Below are 25,059 nucleotides of genomic sequence, written 5' to 3' on the forward strand. Positions count from 1 at the left end.
GACACATTGTAGCTGTTGAAAGACAAGAGTAAAATTATATTACTGCTGCTTCCCTGACAGCAAATGCTTTACTGTTCAGGCAGTATTTTACCAGTTATTCTTTTATTTACATAACAAGCCATGCCATTTAAGTTTACAAGTGAAAGACTTCATCCTGTGTCTTGTCATATGGGAAGCGGTATATGAGTATATTTTTTTCTTGGTGTAATTGTTGTTGTTCTGGATGTTCATCGTGTTAACAGCTATATTCTGAATTGACCTCGGATCAAGGCGTTGCCATCACCAAACAGGAATCAGATGCTATGTTACTGAGGAGTCAGACAATTACTACATCTCCTACCTACACAATCCAAAAAATCCCAATTTAAATCAAATAAGATGTCAAAAATAATTTGTTTAATTAAAAGAAATGATTTGTTTTTTTTTTGCACTTGATAAGTTCTAATATATTTTTTTGCCCGGCTAGAAAATTGGTGTCACTCACCATTATTCCTATTTCCTCAGAGCAGCAAGTAGTTTCAGTTTGCAAGCTCACTGTGAAGGTCCTTCTTTGTGAGACTAAATCTTCTCAGTGTTAGGTTCATAGAATATTTAAAAAAAAAAAAAATCGCTTGAGCTATGCATGACTCAGTTAGACAGGATATTATGGCTGCCATAATACCTTGTCTTCCATTGCATCTCCTGTCGTATTCCTGTGGTTTTGATGTGACTTTGGTTTTGTGGTTTTGTGCTTCGTTTTGTCTTTAGGGTTCTCTGTTTGGCTTTGTTGAGATAATCCTGTTTTTAGTATTTCTTTTTGATTTCTTTGATGCTCTGTGTTTGTCTTTTTTGTTTTTCAGATTGGTTTTGGTTTTTCCACTCTACATGTCTGTTTCAACCATTATTTTGACTCAGAATAAACACCCCCTGGATTCATTTAATCCTTTAGTGAGACCCTTGTCCTGTTTCTCATAATCATGTTTCATGCCATGTTGTGGGAAAGCACAACCTCAGTTGTGCTTTCCCACATGCAAGTCACCAAGTTGCTAACAACTTGGTTGCAATTTACACCTTTTTTGAGTCAATTCATGACTCTTAGATGCTGATGTGAACAAAGAGAGAAATTTTCTGTTATTGTTTAAATTACTAGAGGAATGCAGGCTTTGTTCTGAATCTTATCTGACCTCCCAGGATTAAAATAGGTAGCTGTTTTCTCTTTCTAATTTCTAATTTTCTTTCACCAAAATTAACACCAGCTGTTAGCTGGTGGTATTTTTTCTGCACAAATCACACAAGTCTCATCTTTCAGAGTGCAATGCTTTTAGGTCTCGCATTAATTTATACAAATCATATATGATTACACGTGGTTTTCCAGTAAATGCATTAATGATGCCTCAAATGTGGGCAGACTATGTATTGCATATACTTAGTATTAGAAGATCAGTAACTGCTCATGTTTAAAAGTCACAAATATGTTGTAAGCCCCCCAGCCCTCTTAATGTTTTCAGAGACTGAAAAAGATGATAGAGTGAGAAACTATGGAACGTCTGATTCTGTAAAGCCAGTTTCCGTGCTTCGCAATGGTTCTTGTTCCCACGATGCAATGCATACAGTTGAAAATATAGGAGAAACACCTAACAAAAATTATAACTGAAAATTCCTTCAGTTTTCTACAGCATATTTATCCATTTTCTACAGATTTTTTTTTTTTTTTACAGTGTACCTTTTTTTGGACTTGAACACATAATTTGGATGGATCAATTTGTGGGATTAGTGGACACTGTTGAGATGAAGTTGGTACTGCTGCAGCCCATATGACTATTGTCCTCCTCTCTCCTGGGTGTCCCACTAAAGTCCTGTTACAGCTCCATTCTAAGCCCACCCAAACCTCAAATGCAATCACACACCAAGCTCAGTGCAATAATCATCTCTTACAACACAAGCCTAAATTGCAGCTCTGTCCCTGATCTAAAGCCCTCCTTGACTTCTCTTCCTCTTTCCCACCCCACAGAAAATTATTTAATGAGTAAAGTTTTGTGGTGGGAGTTCTGGGGGTCTCACACCAGGCATGGAGTGACGGATGAGGTGCTTTCATAAACCACCGGTGGACAAATGGGATTTAACACACAAGAGGCTCTGATGGCCTATTAATTTTGCTTTGGCTGGAATCCAGAACGAGTCCAGCCTTTCTCCTAATTCATGGCTAATTTCTATCTGAGGTATCGGGGGACTTTCCTCCCTCCCCTCCATGAGCAGGATGCATCCACATAACTTTAATGGATTCATTCAAGGGCTACGGCACGCAGACATTGATTAGATTGCCTCTGAGGCCCTGCTGCTGGTCGCTTGACATAGGCAGCAAATGAAATGTGACCTCTGGTAAAAGGCCCGGACAAGCCAGCCCCAGTCTAATCCATTAGCTCGCAACCTTTCTCAATCCCATTTAATTAATGAAGTGATTTGAAAAAGGGTGAACATTTACCAATTCCTGGAATAAGAAAATAGTGCATGTAAAGAGGGCAAAACAATGAGGGCCATACCTGCAGTCTTAAGGAAAAACAGAAGAGTTGTGAGAATGGAAAAATATTCCAACTCTGGAACCAGAGCTCTGGAACATTTAAGTAAACACAGATGTGGGGTAATGAGTATTCTTGAGGACATTGATCATTTTTTATTCGGCAATGAGACAAAACATAGAAGGGTTAATCAGCTGAATGTGTAAATGAGAGAGGGAAATGGCAAAAAAAGCACTTTTGTCTGCATTAAGAATTTGCAGTCCTAAAACCTTTACTTTGTTCACACAGTTCATTTTTTCCAAGCATCCATTTTATTGTACCCAGTTTTTACTGAAAGCTGCAAAAATCAACTCTGATATGCTGTTTATCCAAAGCCAAATCTCAATGTCAAAAACAAAGGCAAACACGGGATCTCTGTTGGCGCATATGTTACATTACTTATTTTTCTAATTGAATTCATTTATTTATCTCCAATTAATAATTTACGATGCAACACACAGTGGTATGCAAATGAACAGTTTAAATTTAATGAGTTTTTAATGACCAAACAAATAATTAGCAGAGCCTGCTGCGGTGTGCATGCAATTTGAGAAGAAATGAGCTCGAGAGCTTTGTTCAGACTACAGAAAGGCTAATTTACTCATACTGCAGCTTATGGAGGAAAAGGACTAGTGCGGTTAATATAAAACAATGTAAAGTCATTAACTTAAGGTCATTAGGTAGTTCCTTTAAAGGCCAGTTTTGGACATGTAATGTTCAAGAAATAATGCAACCATTATGTTCTACACAATCACAGCAACAGAGAGACGCATGCTCTGAATATAACTCACATGCTGACAACTGAAAAATCCACTCTGGATTTTCTAAATATTCCAACTATTCCCATTGGTGTGAGGGGGAAGAGGCAGCAGGCTGCATGCCACTAGAGCCAAATGGCATTTGATAATGGCTTTTTCCCCCAGCAAACCCAAAAGACATTGTTAAGATTTACATTTTCAAATATATGCTGACCTTTTTTTCCCTCCTCTCCTCTGTTCGCTTGTCATCAGCACTGTAATTGAATCAATATATTTCCTGATCAGCCCAGAGATTGAATAAGGTCACAGGAAGCCATGTGTGGACATTAAAAATCATTATTCTACTCAAATTGAGCAGAGATGGCATAGACCATTCAGGGTTCAAAATGAAATTATATTAGAGTCTATTACACTTTTACAATTATAGAGACGTTCCAATATTACAAGGGGAAATGAAGTCATAATAAAAAGCCTAGGGGTGTTTTACAAAGAAATGACCCAACTATTTTTTTCCCTCACACAGTGTGTTATTGAATTGATGAAGAGAACTTGGTGACATTACATTCACTGATAAGTGACCTTATTCATGAAAAATAGAAGGGCCCGTTTCTCTTGCTCCATTTCCTTACTTCAGGTTAGCTGTGGAGTCATTTTCCACCTACACGAGGCTAAGAGTCAGTGCTGCGCCATGCACATTTCCTCTCCTCACAGACACAAGTGGTACTAATGTAGCTGCTGAAATGGTTTAATTGCCTTTAAGCATACATTTATTTTAATTATTCATTTATTTTCTGGGTTACGGTCGGGATTTTGCTTTATGCACACGTCTGAGCAGCAAAATGGCTAATTAAATAGGCCAATAGAGTTGTGCAAGTAGTAGACAAAATTTCAATCCTTTAATCCAATGCTCCACAAAAAAAAGTGTAAAATTGAATTATACCATACTATTAGCTGGGAGTTTTCAGTCTAAACTCTTTTCAAATTACGTCTAACTATCAAATTAGATAAAACTGCCTTTTTAATTGGCTTACTCATTGTAATGAATAACACTTATCATTGATCAACTTATCAGCGCTGCATGAAACAGAAAGTAGCAGCCAGCACCAGAAAAAAAAATAAGAAAAAAAAGATTCCTTCTGGGTTTGGATTCTATCTTGTGGTCCAGTTTTCTGAAGTTTTTGCATTTGAAAGTCAATCTCAAATTAGAAAATTATATGCTATCACACCTATCAAGAAGTGACCTGCGATTACTTTGCAATGTCACGTCTATCTGCAGAGAAGGAGATTCATTTTTAACTCATTTTTGTAGTTATGTTTCACTTTAGGCGCAGCCTCGCTGCTTAATTAGGTGTGATGGTCACAGAGCCTGCATGGCTCCCGCAGCTTTCCCCCTTAAAGCCTTTCAAATGATGGCGAGCCGCAGTCGTCTGGAAATGATGCTGGCTCCCACAGCCATCGTCATCATCATCTCAGGATGTAAATAGCCTTTTATCTCAGGTGGAACAGAGCCATTGAGCCAACACGTTTATGTTGCCCTGTTTAAACTCTGCGTACAGAGGGATGAACACTAATGAAGGGCCATTTATGCCGCCTATTCCATCTCCACCTTTCCAGATTTTTGCAATATAACACCTCGGAGTGGAACGTTTATGAAACACATAATGACAGACTAAATCAGTGGGCGGCTTCACTCTGGATTAGTGGGCTTGATGTAGTTCATCATGTGAAGGTATACTTGTCACCTTATTACTGTAAGAGCTTTAGAAGTCCTCCCCAAAGGAGTGAATGAAGGGGAACTCAAGTGTGCCACAGATCTCTTGCAGCAAATGAGGAGCCATGTTCTTTATTCAGAGTGGGAAGAAGAGACTGTAGATACCTGTTTCGTCATGTACAGTGCTTTTTGTTTTGTTTTGTTTTTTCTTTACGAGCACATTGACAAGAAATGCCAAAGAAAAATGTAATTTTTCTTCTGTAATAAAGAAAACAAAAATGTTGCCTGGAGATACTGCTATAAATGAGGACAAATATAAAGTTGAATAAAAGTGAAACTCCACTTGTTCTTGACTAAATAAAGGATAATGTTAACAAAGAAAGCTGATCCAGGAAGCTACAAACGGAAAAGTCTTAAAAGCTTTGCTTTAAAAGTAAATTGTTACTTTTAAAGTGAATTTGTGAATTTATCGAATTTTTAAATTTCTGACATATTTGGTCATTGGAAAAGGGATAATTATACAGATATTAATGCAGATCACAGTCTATTTCTGACCTCTGGTTTTACAAATTATTTTGTTTTATACATGATTTGCTGCCATTCTTGGACAAATAAAAATATTTCCAGCCTTCCAAGTGGAAAGCATATATATTTAGAAATTGACAAGGATGTATTATTTGTTCAAAAACTTGAAAACACCTCTGCAACACCAAAAAGTAAGTGGAAAAGCATTATCCACTTACCTTTTATCCAATTCAAAATTAACAGGGAAATTAAGAAGGAGAACTTGGCCCAAATAACTGAACACTGGAGAATGTCACAATAAATAATAACATTTTGACTGAGATATTTTGATAACTTTTTGTCAACGGAAACACAACTTTTACCATAATGGACTTTTTCAGTTACAATAAACAAGTGCCAGCAAACCATTGGGACAATTTGACCAAATCAAAACAAAAATGTCAGGGAGATATAATGCTAACGACATTACCATACCTTATTTTATGTATATTTGATACCTACAAGGATTGAAGATTCATGGGTCAGACAGGTTGGATCTAACAGCAATGGGGATGCTGAAAGATTTGATGTCAAATAAATAATTGAAAATAAAATATGAAACTCTTATTGAAAAATATTCAGCTTTGGAAAACTCAGAAGTGAAGCAATTATTGATTAGCCTAATGGCACTAAACATAGAGATAAATTAAATCATGCAATCATGTGTTTGTATGAGGGACTGTTTACTTCGTGCTCAGCAGTCTGATCACCTCTTTTCTCAGCCAAACACTCTGGTTCTCTGTCACCCCAGTTTGGTGGAGGCCCAATGGTGATGAATGCCTTTTTCCTTTTTTGTGAAGTCCCCTTCACTGCTGCAGCATGCCAGGCAGAATGAAAAACAGATTAAAGAGGCAGGAAACCGACATTGAGAGGATGTTTGGCTGTTGGCTATTGAGTTATCAGCCCTTTTCACACCTAATGAAACAACTTTCAGCACTGCAGCTTATTAAATATCCCCCAGTCACTGGGCAGAGCTGCAGAGCTGCCAGGCCCCGAGAAAGCTGCATTAGATTTTAATTAAAAACAAACAAATTACCCAGAGCTTTATGCATCCAGGAAATTTAACTCCATCCAAATAGAACCCAACTTTTAACAGCGGAATGGTTCCTGTGAGAGGTTTGCAGATACACAAAATATTTATTAATGCTGAGAGGGGGTTTAATACATCAAAGGAGTTTACAGTTCAAAAAATATGCAAATAATCTGTGATAAGATGTCCATTATATGATTAGGCGACTGGCTCTAAATATCAGCAAATATATTTTATATGCCCAGCAAACTGATTAGCTGATTTATTATTTGATAATCTGTCTAATCGCTTTAACCTTCATAGTGGGCACCTTAATATTCCCACAATAAATAATATCAAATAAAGGTTAATAATGTTGTTCGTGGTCTTAATTAGAAATTTCAGATTTCTTTATTTGATTTTTTTTCTTTGTCTCTGAACAAAATTAACCAATTATACACTTGACTTTATAAGGTCAATAAAATATAATCCATACACAGTATGTCTCTGTATTTCTTGTTGCTTTGGTTAATAGTTAAATTATCTGGCTCCAGCCTCACCAAAACAACAGACCAAATGCTTTTCATAAAAATAATAAGCTTTATCTCACAATGATTTCTGACAGTCTTCCCCTGGCTGATTCACAAGAGATGCTGAGCGTACACATATCTCCCTTAAGTAGGTCCAAAAAAAATCCCTTTTGAAGCTCATGCACTTGCGGATTATCAAACAGAAATCTATTTGAATTGACAGAGACTGTCCTGTGAATTCCTCTTGTTTAATTAATGCAGTCGGCCTTTAAAACGTTGCTATTTTAGAGAATCGCCAGAGAAAAGTATAACTCGAATCTAAAATGTTATATTTAAAGATGGGTTTCTGCTTGAGTCATCCTTGAACGTATTTAATTTTACTGTAGCAGTACACATAAAGCAAAAATAAGTTCAGTCTTAAAACACCGCAGATATACGGCAGTGGCTAAACTTTTTTTTTTGTTTGCTGTTACTTTGCCACAAGACAAAAGACAGCATATTTAAAGCAGGGCTTTGGCTGCGAGGCTAAAGGGTCCAAACCCATGTGGACTGCTTCCTCTTCTTTACCCCATTTCCTCTCTGCATTACTGCTTTTCTCCCTTTGGATTTCTGCTCATTCGTTTCATTCGGGTTTGACCCCTTCCTACCTTCCTTCCGAGTGGGCTTCATTAAATGTCTTTCTGTTTCTTTCAGGGCCTTCTCTTACGCCGTCTCTCTTTCTCTCTCTGAGACACTAAATGGAAGAACTGGAACAAAGGGAAAGCCTCCAATGTGTAATTCTCAGTGGAGAGGGTGACCCCAACTTTAGGGAGGAAAAGAACCTGAGGATAATAGCAAATGAAGCCAAAGGCTGCTTTAATGGGCACACACAGTGACTCCTAGCGCTGCCTTAACTGACAGACATGTATATTAATACTCAGCACTTTTTTTTTTCTTATTGAAGTGGAAGAAATATGAATATTCATCCTCATTTATATTTCAAGGCATTCCCGTTCCTGCGGGGGCCTTGGTGGGTTTTGACCAATTTCCATCCCCATTACGAAAATGACAGCTCTCACTCTTGGGCCTTGACAGAGGTCTGCCTGACGCACAGGAGGTCCAACGAGGAGGGAGCCGGTGCCCGTTCCCAGCTGTCCACAAACACTCATTAACAGAGGAAAATATCCAACGGAATCTCTGTGAGAATTTTTAATCACACAAAGGCCCTGCTAATTAGGCAGCTGATGGGGCATGGAGAGCACAAGGACGAATTCTTTAAACAAAGGACTGGAAACTTTAGGAGCCTTAATTACTCGGGCAAAGAGTTCACTCTGGAATGGCAGAGCACATCATTCCACTAATGAGACCAAGTGGCAGCACATATTAGTGAGAAATAATGTGGAAAGTTCAATTATATTGTGCTTTTGGAGCCTTTTCCCATTTTCCCCTCCTTCCTACTTATGCACACACATAAGACAAAGTCCGGGGCCAGCACAGGAAGCAGGCAGGGGCGGAGGACACGTAATCGCTGGCACCAGCACTCCTCACGTGTATCTTGGCAGGCTTGATCATCTTAATTGCCCATTAGAATGTTCTCCTGTTTGAAAATGAATATCATTATGGCACTCAGTTCTGGCCTCTTCTGGAGAAAGACTTGACGCAGTTTTGCCAGCATGTGTCTTGAATTCCAAACACTTGGTTGACTAAGAGTTTGCAGCAGTGAAAGTCTTAAAAATGTCATGACTTCAAAGGACATTGGTGGAGTTAATTACTGTTGCCGTTTGAATTAACTCTTTCTTGCTCTTGTAGCTTGTGCAAATTCTCACTCTGCAAATATTTGAACCAATAAAACTGCTCCTAGAGAAAAATTCACATCAAAGTTTGTGGAGTTTTCAGATATTTCTCACCTTCGGGCAGTGAGCCTGCCCAAATAACATTAGCTCATAACATCAACCACAATCTTTGACTTTTTTCATGCAGAGTATGGGTAAATAATTGTGAATGGCAATCAAATAATGTGCTCCCAAAAGGGTAATATATGCACACTCTCACCTGTGTGTAAGATTGTATTAAAAATCGTAATGCCCACATCAGGAGGTAGCTACATACCAATTACAGCAAGCAGGAAGCAAATTTCCCGTGAAATAAAACAGTTAATGGGAAACGGAGGGCGACAGGCAACATTCCTTATTGCACACACAAAGCTGAAACACACACAAAAAGGCAGAACCAAATGTCTACAACTGGCCTGGTTTGACCGAACAGGAGCCAATTGAATCATAAGTGCAAAATAAAACAGATTGTACGACTTCTGATCTTGAGTAAGACCAAATCGAGTGCTTGGTTTTGAAAATATTTGACAATATTATATGTCTATGTTTGAAATTAATTTCATTTGTTCAATTCCTCTCTGACCTTTAAGAGTGCACATGTGTAATGCAGACAAAGAGACAATCAAATAAGCACATCAAACATCTTGCTTTCAAAGGAAGTAAGAGGGCGAGCGTCAGCCAGGTGCTGTTAATCAAATGCATATGATTAACTTATCATAAGCAAGTGTTTAAGAGCAGATGTTTTATGCTCTAGGCCATTCAGGTGTGTGTTAATGCAATGAGAAAAGACATCAGCAGTAATCTTAGAAAAGTCAGTGGTGCAGCCCATCAATCTAGAAAATAAGACAGTCTGAAAACAATTTGCAATCCCAACAACGCTTGAGTGATAAAAAATTAATCTGTGGAAAACATTCGACAGAGCTTAATTTAGCACTTAGAAAAAGAAGCAGAACAAGTATGGTTTATTTTTAAGGTGTGGTGGCAACAGGAACTTAACCCTTTGGAGTTGCTGATTGAGCCATGAACCTCTCTATAAATTACTGAACTTTGTTCAAGAGTCCAATGATGTAATAAGTAGATGGGCTTCCACGGTTGCAGCTCACTTCCCAGTAGTTAAGGGACATGGAAACAAATGTTTTACACAAGCAGCAGCAAAGAAATTTACATTGCTTTATTGTAGAGATGCTGCTGACGTTAATGACTGATGTCATTAACTGTAGCACTCTCTCGTAAAGGACAGGAAAATCAGTAAAACCACATGTCTATTTCCTGTTGACATACCAGGCAGTGTAGCACAAGCAGCTGATTCAGAAAGTAACAACAAAGTGACGACACTTAGGGGCACGGCCAAGTGGGTATAGTGGGCAAGCAGACACACATTTTCACACCACAGCATGTTCATCTCTGAGACTCCTTTTAGAATAGTTTGATGGATTTACATTGCCTTGTTTTGTATACAATTGCTTGAAGACATGAACTTTGAGTTAGCTGGAAAATATCCAAAAGAATTAGGCACATTTGTGGAGGTCCACATCTCTGTTCTTGATATCTTCCCTGAGCTGTTGTTTTCATTTTCAATTGATTTCACAGAAGGAAACTGCAGGTTTGAGGTATTGCCTTGGAATACATCCAGATATCTGTTTTAAGTTCACTCAAATGTTTTCCAAATTTGAAAGGCAAAGTGAAACAGTGGAAGAGAGAGTATGTAAACTTCTGACATTGAGAAAAGTACAAAAAAAGATAATAAAAGGACAGAGTTCCTTTATTTTCATTTCTGAAGCAAATAAGTTCAAAAAGATAATACCTTCAGCTTATAAGCACTATTGATTTTGAGGTGCACTTAGCTGACACGCATATTGTCTTATTGATTTATCAATATATGATAACAAAGCACAGTATGACCTGTTCTTTTGTTGATTATTGCACCTCAAGACAAGCAAATATTAGGGAAAATGTCTTGAGACTTAAAATACTTCCATTTAGGAGTTTAAAATGGAAAAGTGTCTACGCTAAACAATATTTTATCCTTTTATTAATATGTTAAGCCTTACGGAACAGGAGTGCTGCTCAAAAACAGACTGGCATGCAAAATTGCTCAAGAACCCAAACTAAACAAAGTAACCATCTGTATCATATAGCTTACAAAATTTACTCAATTTGGTGAGGTTTTTTTTTCACCAGTGTCTTTAAATTAATTGAATATAAGCAGTGTTTCCTGTTCCAGTTTCATTAGGAAAGAAATTTGGGAATCAGGATGATGTTGACTGAGTGCCTCCCTGCAGCCCCTCTGTCTCCCTCACTGTCTGCACAAAGCCAAACCCGCAGAGAATAGTCTGACCAGAGAAGACCCACCGCTGAGGGTATCTATTGATTTCCCCCCCCCCATGTTCTCTCTGCCAGAGCTGTTTGTTTCTTTTTTGCCCACCGCCCCTGTTTTATTTACAGGCTGAAGGATCAATGGAGACACTTCCTCACTCCTGTTCCAGCTTCATGAAAACACGTCTCTCAGTCTCTTAAGCACACACGCAGATCTACATCATTTCAATGAAGTGCTAATAATCAGAGCCGACATGATGGACAGGTGAAATTGTGCAAAAAAAAAAAAAAAAAGGTGGCTTAAAGAGCAAGATGAAAAGCTACAGGAGTAAAGTGAAAACTGTATATTTGTTCATTTCTCCTCAGAGCTGTCATGAACTTGAAAACCATCTCCTGAATATTGACCTTTGCAGCTGTCAGTTCCTAAAAGAAAGTTGTAAAATGTGCTTCGAAGACCTTTATGTCTCAGACACTCTCAATTATTATTAGCTGAACTTGGTTGAGGCCATCAAGCATCTTGACTAGTGTCTTCTCCGTAGTATCGTATATTAAATATGAAAATGGTTATGCTTTCAGTTTTTCACTCAGAAATACCCCGCTGCGAATATTAGGACGGCACATATGAGACAGAAGAGCTTCTGCCTCTTGTTTACAGGCTTATTTAGAGATTCTGAATTTCTCGTTGAAATAAATTTGATCTTTTTATGGTTGATGTCTAAAAATCATTAAAATTCTAAAACCAGGTGAAACTGTTTTTCTAAGTGGCATTTTTATCTTTATGGATAAATTCTCAGCTCTCATTTTGCAGCAGTAGCAGAGATTTTCACAGAATTACTGACAAGATAATTTAACCCTCAGTGACTAAACAAAGTGAATATACTTTTTCATGTCTGAATAAGGAAACAAGCTCTGAAATTTGGCTGATAAAAAAAAGACATGGTTGGCTTCTCAATTTTAAAACTTTTGAACGGAAACGAAGATGAATGTTACAATTACAGGACTTAAACTAAATCATTCTGTGATGCTGCTGTAGTAAAGAAAATAATTGACTGGAAGCCATCACAAAGTATTTTTACACCAATACTCACAGACAAAAAAACATTAATGGCAGGGAATTTTTTTTTTTTTAAAAACTATCTGAACAAACATTCATACCCCTGGAACTTAGTTGCATTTGTTACACCACCTGGAATTACAGTGTATTTTGCAGAAATTTTATGTGATAAACCAATACAAAGTCGAGCACAATAGAAGTGAAAGAAAAATAATGTGTTTTCAATTATTTATTTATTTTACTTATATCTGAAAAATCTAAAGTGCAGCTCTGTTCTTTTTTTACTTTAACAAGTTATTGTGATTTGAAAAAAAAAATCTGAAAAATATAAGGGTACGCAGCCTTTATAGGAAAATAAAGGGTAATAATTGCCACTTTTAATTGAATATCTACCAGGTCAACAATTTTAATATCTTTAGTCTTCAGAGAAATGATATTTGTGTTTCATAGCCTCGCCTCTTGTTGACTGGCAAGCTGCTCCTGCTCTGATGCACAATGCTTACACACTCTCATTTCACTGCAGAGCGCGCTACACATTGAATTAAAAGAGTTCTGATTGATAAGGTAGTTGAAGGCAAATCTGCTCCCACTAATTGTCTTTCAAATGCCCTCATTAATCAAAGCAGAGCCGACCCGCTGTCGGGCGGCCCTGTCAGCCGCGCCGCTACAGGCTCTCCTCCGGCCGCTCACCTCCCAGCATGACGCCCGTTTCTCCCCTGTCAGGCTCCACTGTCCGAGGACTACAGGAGCACAGGCCATCCGTCCGTCCGCCACACACCTGCCTCCTGCCAGACAGGATCTGACCGCCCCCTGCCACTAGGACAGCCCCAGAGACCAATTTAGCAGCCACTTAATGATTCATGACTTCAAGTGGTGGAAATGAGGGCAGCATATGATAACAGGAATAAACACATTTAATTAGCTTCTCATATACATTATTTATTTATTTACCTGCACTCTGATTAATTTATATATTTTCTGTCACGGGGATTTTTGGTATTCACAGCATCTGGCAGTGAGCCTTTGTTGTGCGCCTTGCCGCACATGTATCTTTCTTTCCTTCTGTATGCTTGTGTGTGTGTGCGTGGGCACGCGTGTGTGTGGGTGTGTAAGACAGGCTGGGGGTAACCTCCTTATCCGGTACCTCCTCCTAATCGGGGGACCTTTCGCGGGGTGTATTGGGGTGGGGTATCAGTGGGGATTTGGCAAACTCCCCCTGCTCCAATGAAATGAAAAGAAGCAGACTTTAAAATATACAGTTCTCCGTGTTCTAAGTAGCCTTGTTTGTGAATTTCCTGACAGGTAGTTACTCCCCCAGTTTTCTTTGAGGCTAGGGCATACATTTTCATGGAGGTACTAATCAAAGCAGTGCTGCGGCAAACAGCGCAGCCACAGAAGGCCCAATCAAAGCCGCGTACCTGGCACTCTTCCACGAGCCTCTGGAGCGCTGATGACAACTCTTAGCCCAGCATCTGCCATCGCATCCATCACAGGTTGACTCCCTTCACTCTCACTCTCTCTCATAGACACTTGACTGCTCTGTGAGCTCTCTCTCAATAGTCTTAACTTGTTTGTGAACATGTTCCCAAGCCTAAGTTACGTCTAGGAGCTTTAAGCGCTAAATGAGTCTGTCAAAAGAAATCATAAATAGGAAAATTAGATTTAAGTGCCAGATTTATGTGCTGAATGTTAACTGACATTTTCCTAGAATCTCTCAGCTTTGTACCCGCTGCCTCCTCCTTGCACTGATTACCGAGGCTGTAAGGGGGAGGAGGCAACTAAAGAGAGAAAATGCTTTAGAAACTGTCACTGACATTCTCTTAATTAGCTGTTGTTGAAGAAATAAACCATAATTGTGTGCATGGCAGGAAATTAAAAAGCCTTGTGTTAAACAAGCTAGGGAACACAATGTGGGAGTGACCTCTAAGTGGTATTATCTCCCCAAAGGGTGTCGTCTTCAATGGTTATTTTGAAGAGGAATCACATGGAGTGCACAGAGTTGGTGGGGAGTTGAGGAGGTGAGCGCGCCCTACGTCCAAAGAAGGGAGCGAGGGTGTTTCCACTCACTGCTGTCCTGCTCTTCTCTTCACCATCTCTGTGCTTCCCGTCTAATCCCTCGCCATTGAAGAAGACCTCCAGACGCCCTCCTCACATAATGACACAGCTATAAACCCAATTGCTGTGGCTCAGACCCAAGGCAGTGCATTAAACCCCTTAGAGTCTGATTGCTCCTCCAGAGTCAAGTGGACGTGTCTTCACTGTCTTTTTCCTGACCACCACCACTGCTACACTTCCTGCTCAGAGCTGCTGAAACAAGAGCCCTCACGCCAACTGACCCACTCAGTGAATCATGTTGAGATTATATGTACATGCCATGAGACAGGGGGCCTGGAAGGAAAGAAAAAACTGCAGTTCTGATTGCATAACAAGCTGGAGGGATTACCTTTTTTTTTTTTTTTTTGAGAACTACAGATAGGAGGAGCAATCAGCAATGTTTGGAGGCTTTGAAGGTTTAACTTTCTGAACACAACAAATTGTGAGACCAATACCAAAAAAGTCAAGGTGTGTCATTCTTTAAGAAAAAAAAAACACAGAAAAGTAAAACAAGCAGAAAAAGGTGAATTGTTTCACAAATCTAAAATCTAGAAAATTAAGCACAAAAACAAAATTATGTAAAATCTAAAATGGGTTTTCTGCTCTTGTACCACTAAAAACATGGTGTTCATTGATAACTGCACACATTTATGATACTTTTATTACTCATTACTACTTTTAAACCAGGTTCATAAATCTGTTATTTCCTCTCATACGGCTTGTGTTCCTCATATTCAGTAATACAAATTTTATGATCTTACCTTCTGGAGAATGTTACTAAACATAGCAATGGTTGTATTGGACGGTTTACAGCTGTTTCTCTTAAGTAGCCCCTGAGAAACTGAATGTACATTCACTGTGGTGCATGCATGTTTGTGTTGTAATATTTACTCAGACGGTACTTAAATCAACGTTAAAGAGACTGCTTGATGTCCATGGCCATTGGAGGGGAACTCATAAACCTGCAAGTGGGAGTGCGAGTGCAGCAAGAAAGGTTGTGAAGGTTAGTATTTTAAATAGGAAAAGATCAGTTTTTTAATGGTGATACTACAATTTGTTAGTATTACTATTAATACGTAGCGTAATCTCTAATTATTCTAGCTTTTCCTTCCACAGAATCAGCAGGAACACATCGTCTCCAATTGATTCAAAGTTTAAGAACATGTTTGCCTATTTATTGTTCTGTTATGTTTTCGCACTGCTCGGTGTTAGTGTTCAGTGACGGTTGTTGCTTGGAGATCCACAGTCTGTACCATATCCGCCGTCCCACGGTAAAATACAGCTACGGTAAAGTTATTCCCAATACTGACAGATTTAGGTGTGAAACAATTTGGATTAAACCAAATAGAGTGCTACTTGAAGGAATCGAGACCTTTATCTCTCAAAAGACACTAAAACAATGAAACAGGAGAATCGAATAAGATAAAAAAGTTATGTTTTTATCTATATTTTAATTTAAAAAAGACATGTTAAACATTGTATAAATTGGTAAAGATTTATAAAACCACAAAAAAGTCTGTTTGGTAACAAGCCAGTTGATGCTGTTTGAACCTAAATGTTGCCTATTCTTTCTCAAGTGTAACAGATGACATGGGACAAGCAACAAGAGATGGAGGGAATATGGATGGATCATCATCAAAACCACACGTTTTTTATAAAGAAAGAAAAACAATTCATGTAACATAAACAAAAACAAACATATTTTTATGCTCTTAATAAGTACTATAACTAAATCAACTAGTCTGCAAAACAAGACGGCTGGAATGTATATTTGAACAAAAACTCTGCTTTCGATATTATGCAGTTTTTCTCTTTTAATCTGTCAGAAGAGCTTTTAGATAATTACATTGCTGGTTTTGAATAAAAAATATATTATCAGATATTTTTGTTTAAAATAAATCTGGTTGATTTTCATGTTTTTATTAAATCAAACTAATAGTGTTTTTTTTTTATTTTTGTTTTGCTCCAACATAAAATTCAGGAGTCAATCATGGGCAAAACTGTTGGACGTCTTCTGGGAGAAGTGCCATTAGCTCGTGAAGACAATAGATAAAGAGCTTTATGAAAAGTCAGCATAAAAGTAACAGGTTAGAGGCACACTGTCAGCAGAGAACAAACAATCTCAGAAAAAAGAAACATGATTTATGAAACGTTTAACAGAGTTGAAACGTCACGACACAATAGATATTGCCCCAGTTTGTCAGAAACAGAATGAAAACCATATTTTTCCGATCCTCTGAGTCTGTGGAGATTTAAAGCAGAAGTCTGATCAAGCAATTACCAAATGTTATATTTTTTATAGTTGGAGTCACATAAGGTGCTTCGGTGTATTTCAAAACAACATGTTTTGATGTTATGCATAATTAAATGCTTAGTGTTGTAGACCCGCACAACAGTAATAATTTGCAGTCACCAAACATTGCTGCAGGGATATTCGCAGAGTGCAAATGGCAACATGGGCAGCATGTTGCCAGTACAACCGGGAGCACTGAAGAGAAAAAAATAATGGGAATGAAAGACCAAATATCTGTAAGCATTTGTTTGTCAGTGGGAGTGTGTTCCTTTTTTGGATGTGTGTACACCTCTGCGTGTGTGTTGGTGCATAAGATGGAGTGTGGTGTCGCAGTTTGGGCAGAAGGTGAATAACTACAGTGCTTACAGTGTAATCATGGTTCCTGTCAGCTCTGCTGCAGAAGAGGAGGGGGCGACCGCCAGACTGAACTCCTTGGTGATGAAGTACAGGCACAGAGGAGCGGTCTACACCTGGATATTTATTAACACAGGGGCTGACAGTAATGAGGGCTGAACAGGTGGGCTGGGACACACATGGAGTGAGGAGCATCCGCCAGGAGGCAGTGGGGGAGATGGTGAAGGCATCTGGGAGAAGTTCACCCTGCAGAAACACAGGGGTACGGAGAGCTGCAGCTGCACTCCCACTCATTGCTACATACACATATGACCAGAAACAACAACTAGATGTTTTTTTTCCCTACTATCCTGCTTTACCATGTTGTGCTGTTGGAAAACAGTGTTTTTTTTTTTATTATTTATTTCAATATATATCTCATCTATTGACTTTAACATGGGAAAACACAGAAAACAAGCCAAATGAACCCCCTGTCATAATTCAATTCAGTTCAATTCTTTTAGTTTACGTAGTGTCAATTCATACCAAATGTTACAAGATTCTTTAAAAGACAAATAGATCCAATTTATATGCAAACTGTATGTAATCATATACACACATTAAAATTAAATTCCATACATCCCAATTTAATCCAATTCATAATACAAAGTAATTGCGTTGTTATTCTTCCACTTGGAGACAAGTTTTATATGTAAAAACCTCAGCTGGTTACACAATCCACACTACATGATTGCTGTAATATGCAGTTGAGACTGTAGTATGCACAACTAGATCAACAGGTGAGCTAAGCTTTCAGGGCTTTCAATGCCATGTCCAAAAACCTTCCTGAATGACTGCCACCATACCTACACCTTATATGTACTGCAGTTGTAACACTGCTGCTGAATCATAGTAACTCTAACTCAAGTATTGCAGCAATAGGTGAATAATAACATTAGTTAGCTTCACACCACGCCATACATTCCTTTTACTCACCTCGGCATGCTGTATGCTTTAAACATGCTTAATGCTTGAAACTGAAATTGAAACATATGGTATGTGTTTCAGACACATGAGAAGTCTGGAAACAGATTCCAATTTGATGTTGTTGCAGAGCCTTGAATCTTTTTTTTGTTGTTTTGTTGCTGATTAGGGCTTAGCTTTAAATGATGTGGATTTCTCAAAATACATTAAACTAAAACTGAACTGAATACAGTAAGATGTTTCCTTTGAATAAAAGCAGTGAGTTACAGTCTTAACAATGACAGTGAAAAGTGATCTAACTCATTCTTCAGTTTCACTGAAAAAATGTGATTTTTTCCATTTAACAGTACTTTCTTAAATAAACCTCACTTTTTAAATAAATTAACCTGATAGTATCTAAAGTATTCATATTTCTGATTTTAGATTCTTTACATATTTCAAACTTTGTGCAATGTATTCGGATTGAAGGACGGATGAGCAATAAGAGCTTTCAAAACAAAATGTACTACCTATTTTTGAGCTGTTTTTGCAGAAAGCTATAAAGGTCAAAAAGCAGACAGATCATTAAAGGAAGGGATATTTTCAGACCTCATTGGGGATGAAGACGCCCTCATGGTCAGGTTAAGCATAAGTCAGTAAAGTAAGCACAGAAAAGAGCATGTTGTGTTTACAGCTGTTTGTTTCGATGTGTTTGTGAGTTCATGTTCACCTTGCACTGGCTCTCTGTACTCCGGTTGTCTTATTAAGACCCTGAGTGAGGCTAATCAGTGCTGTCATCTGATGCTGAACAGATGCGCTGAACAAAGAAGAGGAGGAGACTGCTGCTGGCCCAAGGTGCATCTGCGGGGGAGGAGAGTGCTGCGCTGCCTGAGCTGATGCTGGCTGATGGCACTCCCTGTCAAGTACGCCTCTCAGAGACTAATGGGTGGGGAAAAGGTAGAGGGTGACTACGTCCAACATTTCATGTCAAATCCACCTTAATAATTCGTCATTGCCAGCTGTGACTGACACAAACTGGAGGTAAGACGGCTTCCAGAGCACACCCAAGATGGCACATGGGGAAATTCACTTAACTAACGCAGTCCACTCTGGATGCACTCTGTAGCACTGTGGGTAATTTGAATTTCTGGTGTGTGAATAAAGAGTGAAAGTTGAGCCTCGCAGAGGGGACATTTGAAATTGATTACGGGAAAGGGGCGGATGATGGTGCTACGTGAGCGCTTTCCTATTCTCTGTTCTTAAAGCTCTCTCTCACTATCATTTTTGTCACCTGCGCCCCGTCTTCCTGTCTCGTTGTCAAGCAAAATCCTTAGCAGCCACGGCCCGAGAGTGAAGAACTCAACTAGGACTGCGAAAAGTCTTTAAAACCAGAGCATGGACTATTAACTCCTCTCCGCGGCCTTCCTGCTGAGTCTGCTGGGAGCTTAACCTCATTTCCAATGCAGACACTTCTAACAGATGACCTTGGTCTTATCAGGAAAGCTCAGGATCTTGCCAAAACTGGGAAGACATAATATAAGTACTGAATATATTTTAGTGCAATGACACTAGTATCATTGTTCATCTGTTATTGCATCCCACTTCGGCCTCCTGGCTGTAATGAGAATCCAAAGATCTCTTCCATCTAATCAACGGCAACAACTTCCAGATAAGTCTAATTTCAAAAAAAGTCTGATGCTGTGGCTTTTGGTTAATCTGTTCAGATGAGTATCTAACAATGATGGACCTAAGCCTAAAGTGCATGTTCTGCAACAAAATCCACTGCCAGTGAAATTAGAAAGACATGAACTATATAAAAATTTAAATTAACTTCATACATGTCCCACTTTAAACATGGGTGACAAAAAAGGCTTTTTCTCATTCAGCTGGTTCCCTTTTTAGCTCTCCAGTTGAAGCGGTCACATTGGCATACAATAGGCCATTATTAAACTGTTCAATGAGTACAGATCTCCAATCTGAAGAGTACAAGCAGTTCCTTTTAAATAACCCTTGTCTGCGACTAATCTGGTAAACTCTCATAAATGCTTCTTAGGACTCCAGATGGGAGGAATTAACTGCACCAGACAGTGCAGAGAGGCCTTACGCCTATGCTATACCTCTGAGACTAATTAGCTCCCAACTTTAGTTATTATTTAACAAAAAGAAAATCCTAACTTGCAAAAGAAACTACCACATCTTCACCTCCATTAGACAACTTTGTGCAGCAGAACCGGTGGAGAGTCGAGGCAAAGCACTGTCTTCCATAATGCATGTTGGCCTCATCCGTTCTCTGACAGCACTTAAGAAACCTGCAGCCATTTGAGTGACAAAGATCTCATCCATTTTTAAGTTTTGACTCTTAACAGTGTAAGGGGGAAATGTGGCACTCCAAGGAGAAAGTGGGTGCACGAGCGTGTGCACGTCCAGACAATTAATGGTAAAGTTGTTGGACAACAGCTTTGGATTTACTCACAAATGATCTCAACTGTGCAAGAGCCGGCATACATTTTAATCAATTCTTTTCATGCAGTCCTCCACCACTTCGCTCGCTGGCGCTGCAGATTCACTCTTCTCCTCTTTACAAAACTGTGCATTTGATGAGGACAAGGAAAGCAAAACAGGCAATCTCCTGTTTTAAATTGCTCTGTGGGTGTAACCCACTCTGGACAGCTTAGACCTCTATCTCAGTCCGCGTTACAAAGGTTTCTTTTCACAACTATCTTCCTCTACTCTTGTGAAAATGATTAATGAAATTATGCAAACCAGAAATATTCATCAGTTGTTGCAATTTGTCATATTATAAAATGTATGAATTTTCTGTTGAAGCAGGGTCTCTGTCCAAGTAATCCATTAACTCAGCATAAGATCAAACTTTCAAGCTTTTCTCAGACAAGTCACCTCCATCATTTGGCAGTATCCGAGGTGGGCAGCTGCTTATTGCACATTAAGTGCTTTTAGACTTGAGAGCAGAGCATGTGGGGAGGGATGCATTAGGAGGCAGACTGTCGAAGACGTTCTCTCTCACGGATGCTCCTCGTATTGATTTCTATAGCCTTTTAATTTAAGGCACTTTCACTTAAGGCTGGGACAAATGTGAGAAAGGGTTGGCTGCATATTCAGCTGGTAATGCTACAATAATGTCCAATTAAAAATACATGAGACCACAGATTTAAATGCTGGGGCTTGAAATTAGCTTGTGTTTGGTTGTTATCAAATAATTAGTGTTGTTAAGAAAACCCACGCTGCAAAATTAAAACACCGCCTAATGATCAGCGAGCACCTTTAACGAGAGAGAGAGGAGTTATGGATCTGTTTGTCGTGATCGTAAATAAGACAGCGCTGGGAAATTAATCCCTCAGAGGCTCCGGGCTGTCAAACCGAGCAGAGGCAACCTGAGTGTCTGACCTTTCCTAACAGCCTTGAAAAGCACAGGTGACCACTCTGCTGCTTGATAACTTCCCCATTGTGCATGTGCTAAGTGAAATCACTGTTTTCAGCTGCAAGTTGACGGCATGCAGAGAGAAGAGGGGAATGAGTGCAAGGCTGTTGAGCAGGGTGAGGGCACTCAGTGTCAAGCTCATTAACCTCGGCAAAAGAAATGTTACAAAGGAACAGAAGATATGCGTGGCACAAGGTCGCATCCTGGAGTGCTGCTCCTTGTAGAACCTGAACTCTCTCAAACTGACACAGCAGCGCTGGCATTTCATATATTAAAGACCTTCTTCTCTGAAGTGGTGGGATAGCTTTGAGAGGAGCTTGGGGAATGAGGTGATACTGCGAGGAAATTTAAATAAGCAAATGCAGCAGTGGCTCAAACAAAGGTGATGTGTGGAGAAGACTCGCTTTGTCTCTCGCGCCAGAGGAATTTGCCTCTATCTTCATACCAGCACCTTTTCAGAATATCTGCATTTATAGCCCTTCGTACAGTCTTTGATTGTTTTGACCTGTCTAAATAAAGCCTTTGTCCCAGGCAGGTGCCATCAGAGTGATGAGTAAACACATATGCTATGTCTATCTTGCCTATCAATCTGGGCACCCAGCTGTAAGGAAGGCTTTGCTGTCCTATCTCTTCTGGTCCACACAGTAGCCCGCTGGTACTGCTGCCCGTGTTTAGATTTCATCGAGAACTCAAGATTGTCTCGGTGCAGTACAGATCAGAGCACACTGGTGAATGGATTGTGTCAATATTTCTGTGAAAATCGTTGACATGCCTTTTGAGGTAGTTCTTGTGGTTTCAAAATGTGAGTACCTTGTGTTTTAGAAATCTTGATGCATAATGTAAGGGTCTAATGGCAACATATTCTTGTGAATAATTACTTTGGGGAATTATTAATAAAACTAGTAATTTAGAACATATAAAAAAAAATAGCCAACTAGTTTAATCTCAGTTATTGTGTATAAGTACCTGCCTGATAAGCCTTAGAAGTTAAAATAACAATAAATGAAGGCATGAGGTCGGCACTGGCATTTTTCAGTCAGACTTTACACATGTAGGGAATAAACACAGGCAACTTACAGTATCTACAATGTGCAAGAGTTTATCTAATATTACATATCTACTTATTTCTGTAAAAGCACTGAAAACCACTCTCCCTAAATATCTTCTCAATCTGTCTAGCCCAAGTGTATCTGTTGGAAAAGTCCCAACATAAAATTATGTTCTGCTCATATATGATCTGAGACAGTAATGAATCTGTTCCAGTCGCACCATATCTCCAATGTATCTGACTTCACATTTCCCATCCCATATCTCCATATAATACCAGTTTTGAAGTGTTTCTGTTCATACCTAAGCTCAGGCCTCTGCAGTGGTTATTTATCACTATAGGGTTGTTGAGAGTGACCTCAGAATCTAGAACTGGACAGACACAGATTTATGCACTTCAGTGTTTTTCAACTGCGTTGCCACGCAGGTAGGATTGTTGTATTAGGGTCTTTCTGCATTTGCATGTTCTCCCCATGAATGTGTGGGTACTCTCCAGGTACTCTGGTTTTGTCCTACAGTCCAAAACCATGATTCTAAAATAATTGGTCTCTCTGAATAGTTCTGAGGGGTGAATGTGTGCGTGCCTGGTTATTTGTTCTGTCTGTGCTGCCCTGTGAAAGACCAGGACTACCTGTCCAGTTTGTACCATACCTCTTACCCAATAACCACTGCAAATAGGCACCAGCTCCCCCTGCAACACTGGGTTCAGACAACAGATGGATTATTATGGTGGTCATTTTGATCTCTTTTTTTTCAATTTTGAAAAATTGAAAAAAATTTTCAAAATTTTTAGTAGTTTCAAAGAATCAAAACAGTTTACGACTAAGCTTTTTTTTTCTTACTACAAGCTACTAATCATCTATATGATCTGTAAAACATAATATATCTTAATCGTCTTCTATTATTTGCCATGTTGTAAATGCACATGTTAGATTGTCTATGTCAGGGGATTCCTGACATAGACGTCTAACCATTTCTGAGCATACTGCATTTGTCAAGTATGGGTAATCTATGGACTGGTACTTTGTTATCACTGCAAGAAAGTACAGTTTCAGCTGAGCCAAACCACTTAGGAAGAGATCACTCAACAATTCCCCATAATGGCAGTAAAAGAACAGGTTGGAAGTGACAATGACTTACTGTCATTGTCAAATTTGTTCAGGTTTACCCTGTCAGTATTTATATTACTGGAACATTCTGTTTCTTTGAAAAAAAAAAAAAACAAGTGGAAAATCTGATTTGAACAATGTGCTACTTCGGTAGATGTGCAGGTAGGTGTTTAAAGGTAAATTTGTGTGAACATTACGTCTAATTCACTATATAAGGAATTTTGTTTTTACTCGCTTTGGTATGTTCCAATGCATATTTATCAAAAGGTTATTTAGGATAGCCATGAAACAGTGGAAAGATGAACTCATCTACAGGTGGAAACTCCATAAAATTTTATCTCAGGTCAGGTCAGATTACACATGATCACCAAGTGAGCATGTGTTTGAAGCATTAATACAATCTACAACATAAAAAGCAACAGTAAAAGTAACAGGACATAACATTGTTTGATGCCATGACAGATTATTGATTATTTTTAAAATCACACTACATTAAATTCACATTCTGTCATGACCATCATCTTGTGAAATGATGATTGACTTCATTGAGAACGTAGCTGCTGTAACCGAGCATAAGAGGAATATTCCTATTCTTTTAAATCTGAGTGTGGAAGGCACAAATTGCAAATAGGAGGAGATGTAAGAAAGCAGTTAATGAAGGGTTCTGATTAGCATTTGTTAAAACTCAGTGAAGTTCTTACATGCTAAAGGTCAGGCTGCTATCCTGACATGGTGAGATGAAAACGTTCCAGTTTTGGGGGGAATGTCATGATTTGAATTAAGATTGTCAGATTGGCTGTAAGCTCGTATCACGGTGCAGGCATCTTGTATGACCTTTTCAAGGAATTGTCATTTTCCGCCCCTGTGATGCCACCATGGCTCAGCGGGGGAGAGGCCCCTCTTCTGTCGCCATGTAATTTGTCTGGGGTGTTACCATTCACACTGTGCTACTCTCAGCCACTCACCCAAATGCCTATGTATCTACAGACCAGCAGGCTGCGACGGTGGAATAACAAGAATGTTGCTGCTTAGGTTCTACTCTATGCTCTGCGTCAGGTAGGAAAGGCCTCTGCTGTGTGCTGCTGCTGGTCTGAGCATCACACACTCAGAGCCCGGCATGGCTCCGCTGGTGGAGCAACCAGTGGGCTACAGCAAATATGATCACAGCTAACGATATTAACTACACTTGCTGCAACAGCTACACTGCTGAGTGATCAAGCACTGAAGTCAGCCAAAGTTTTTTGTGCACTTTGCAGTCTACTTTTATACTTACAGTGGTGTGTGTTCATAAGATAAATCTGCTGCTTGCATGATTTAAATGCTATTGCTCATGTTGCAAAAGTAAAAAGTTTTTCTCACTGGTTTTACAAAATGAAAATAAATTATATACATATATATATATGCATCCAAGCGGCCTTGCCCAAAGGCACATTGGCATGTGGAAGCTAGAATCGAACCTATGATTTCCGATCACAAGATGACTACTCTACCTAC

The 25,059-nt window shown here is 39.1% G+C and overlaps 1 long non-coding RNA gene across 1 annotated transcript in view; it reads right to left on the reverse strand.

Annotated features, from left to right (window-relative positions):
• Nucleotides 1-17,163: 17,163 nt before the first annotated feature.
• The window catches only part of LOC114143031 (uncharacterized), a 68,023-nt gene continuing 60,127 nt past the window's right edge, over nt 17,164-25,059 (reverse strand). Inside the window, exons 4-5 of the long non-coding RNA XR_003595145.1 lie at nt 18,701-18,909; nt 17,164-17,274 (exon numbers count right to left, since the gene is read on the reverse strand). This is a non-coding gene — a long non-coding RNA (uncharacterized LOC114143031). The remainder of the gene's footprint in view (nt 17,275-18,700; nt 18,910-25,059) is intronic.

The sequence above is a fragment of the Xiphophorus couchianus genome, chromosome 4 (assembly GCF_001444195.1).
Source record: "Xiphophorus couchianus chromosome 4, X_couchianus-1.0, whole genome shotgun sequence".
NCBI lineage: Eukaryota > Metazoa > Chordata > Actinopteri > Cyprinodontiformes > Poeciliidae > Xiphophorus > Xiphophorus couchianus.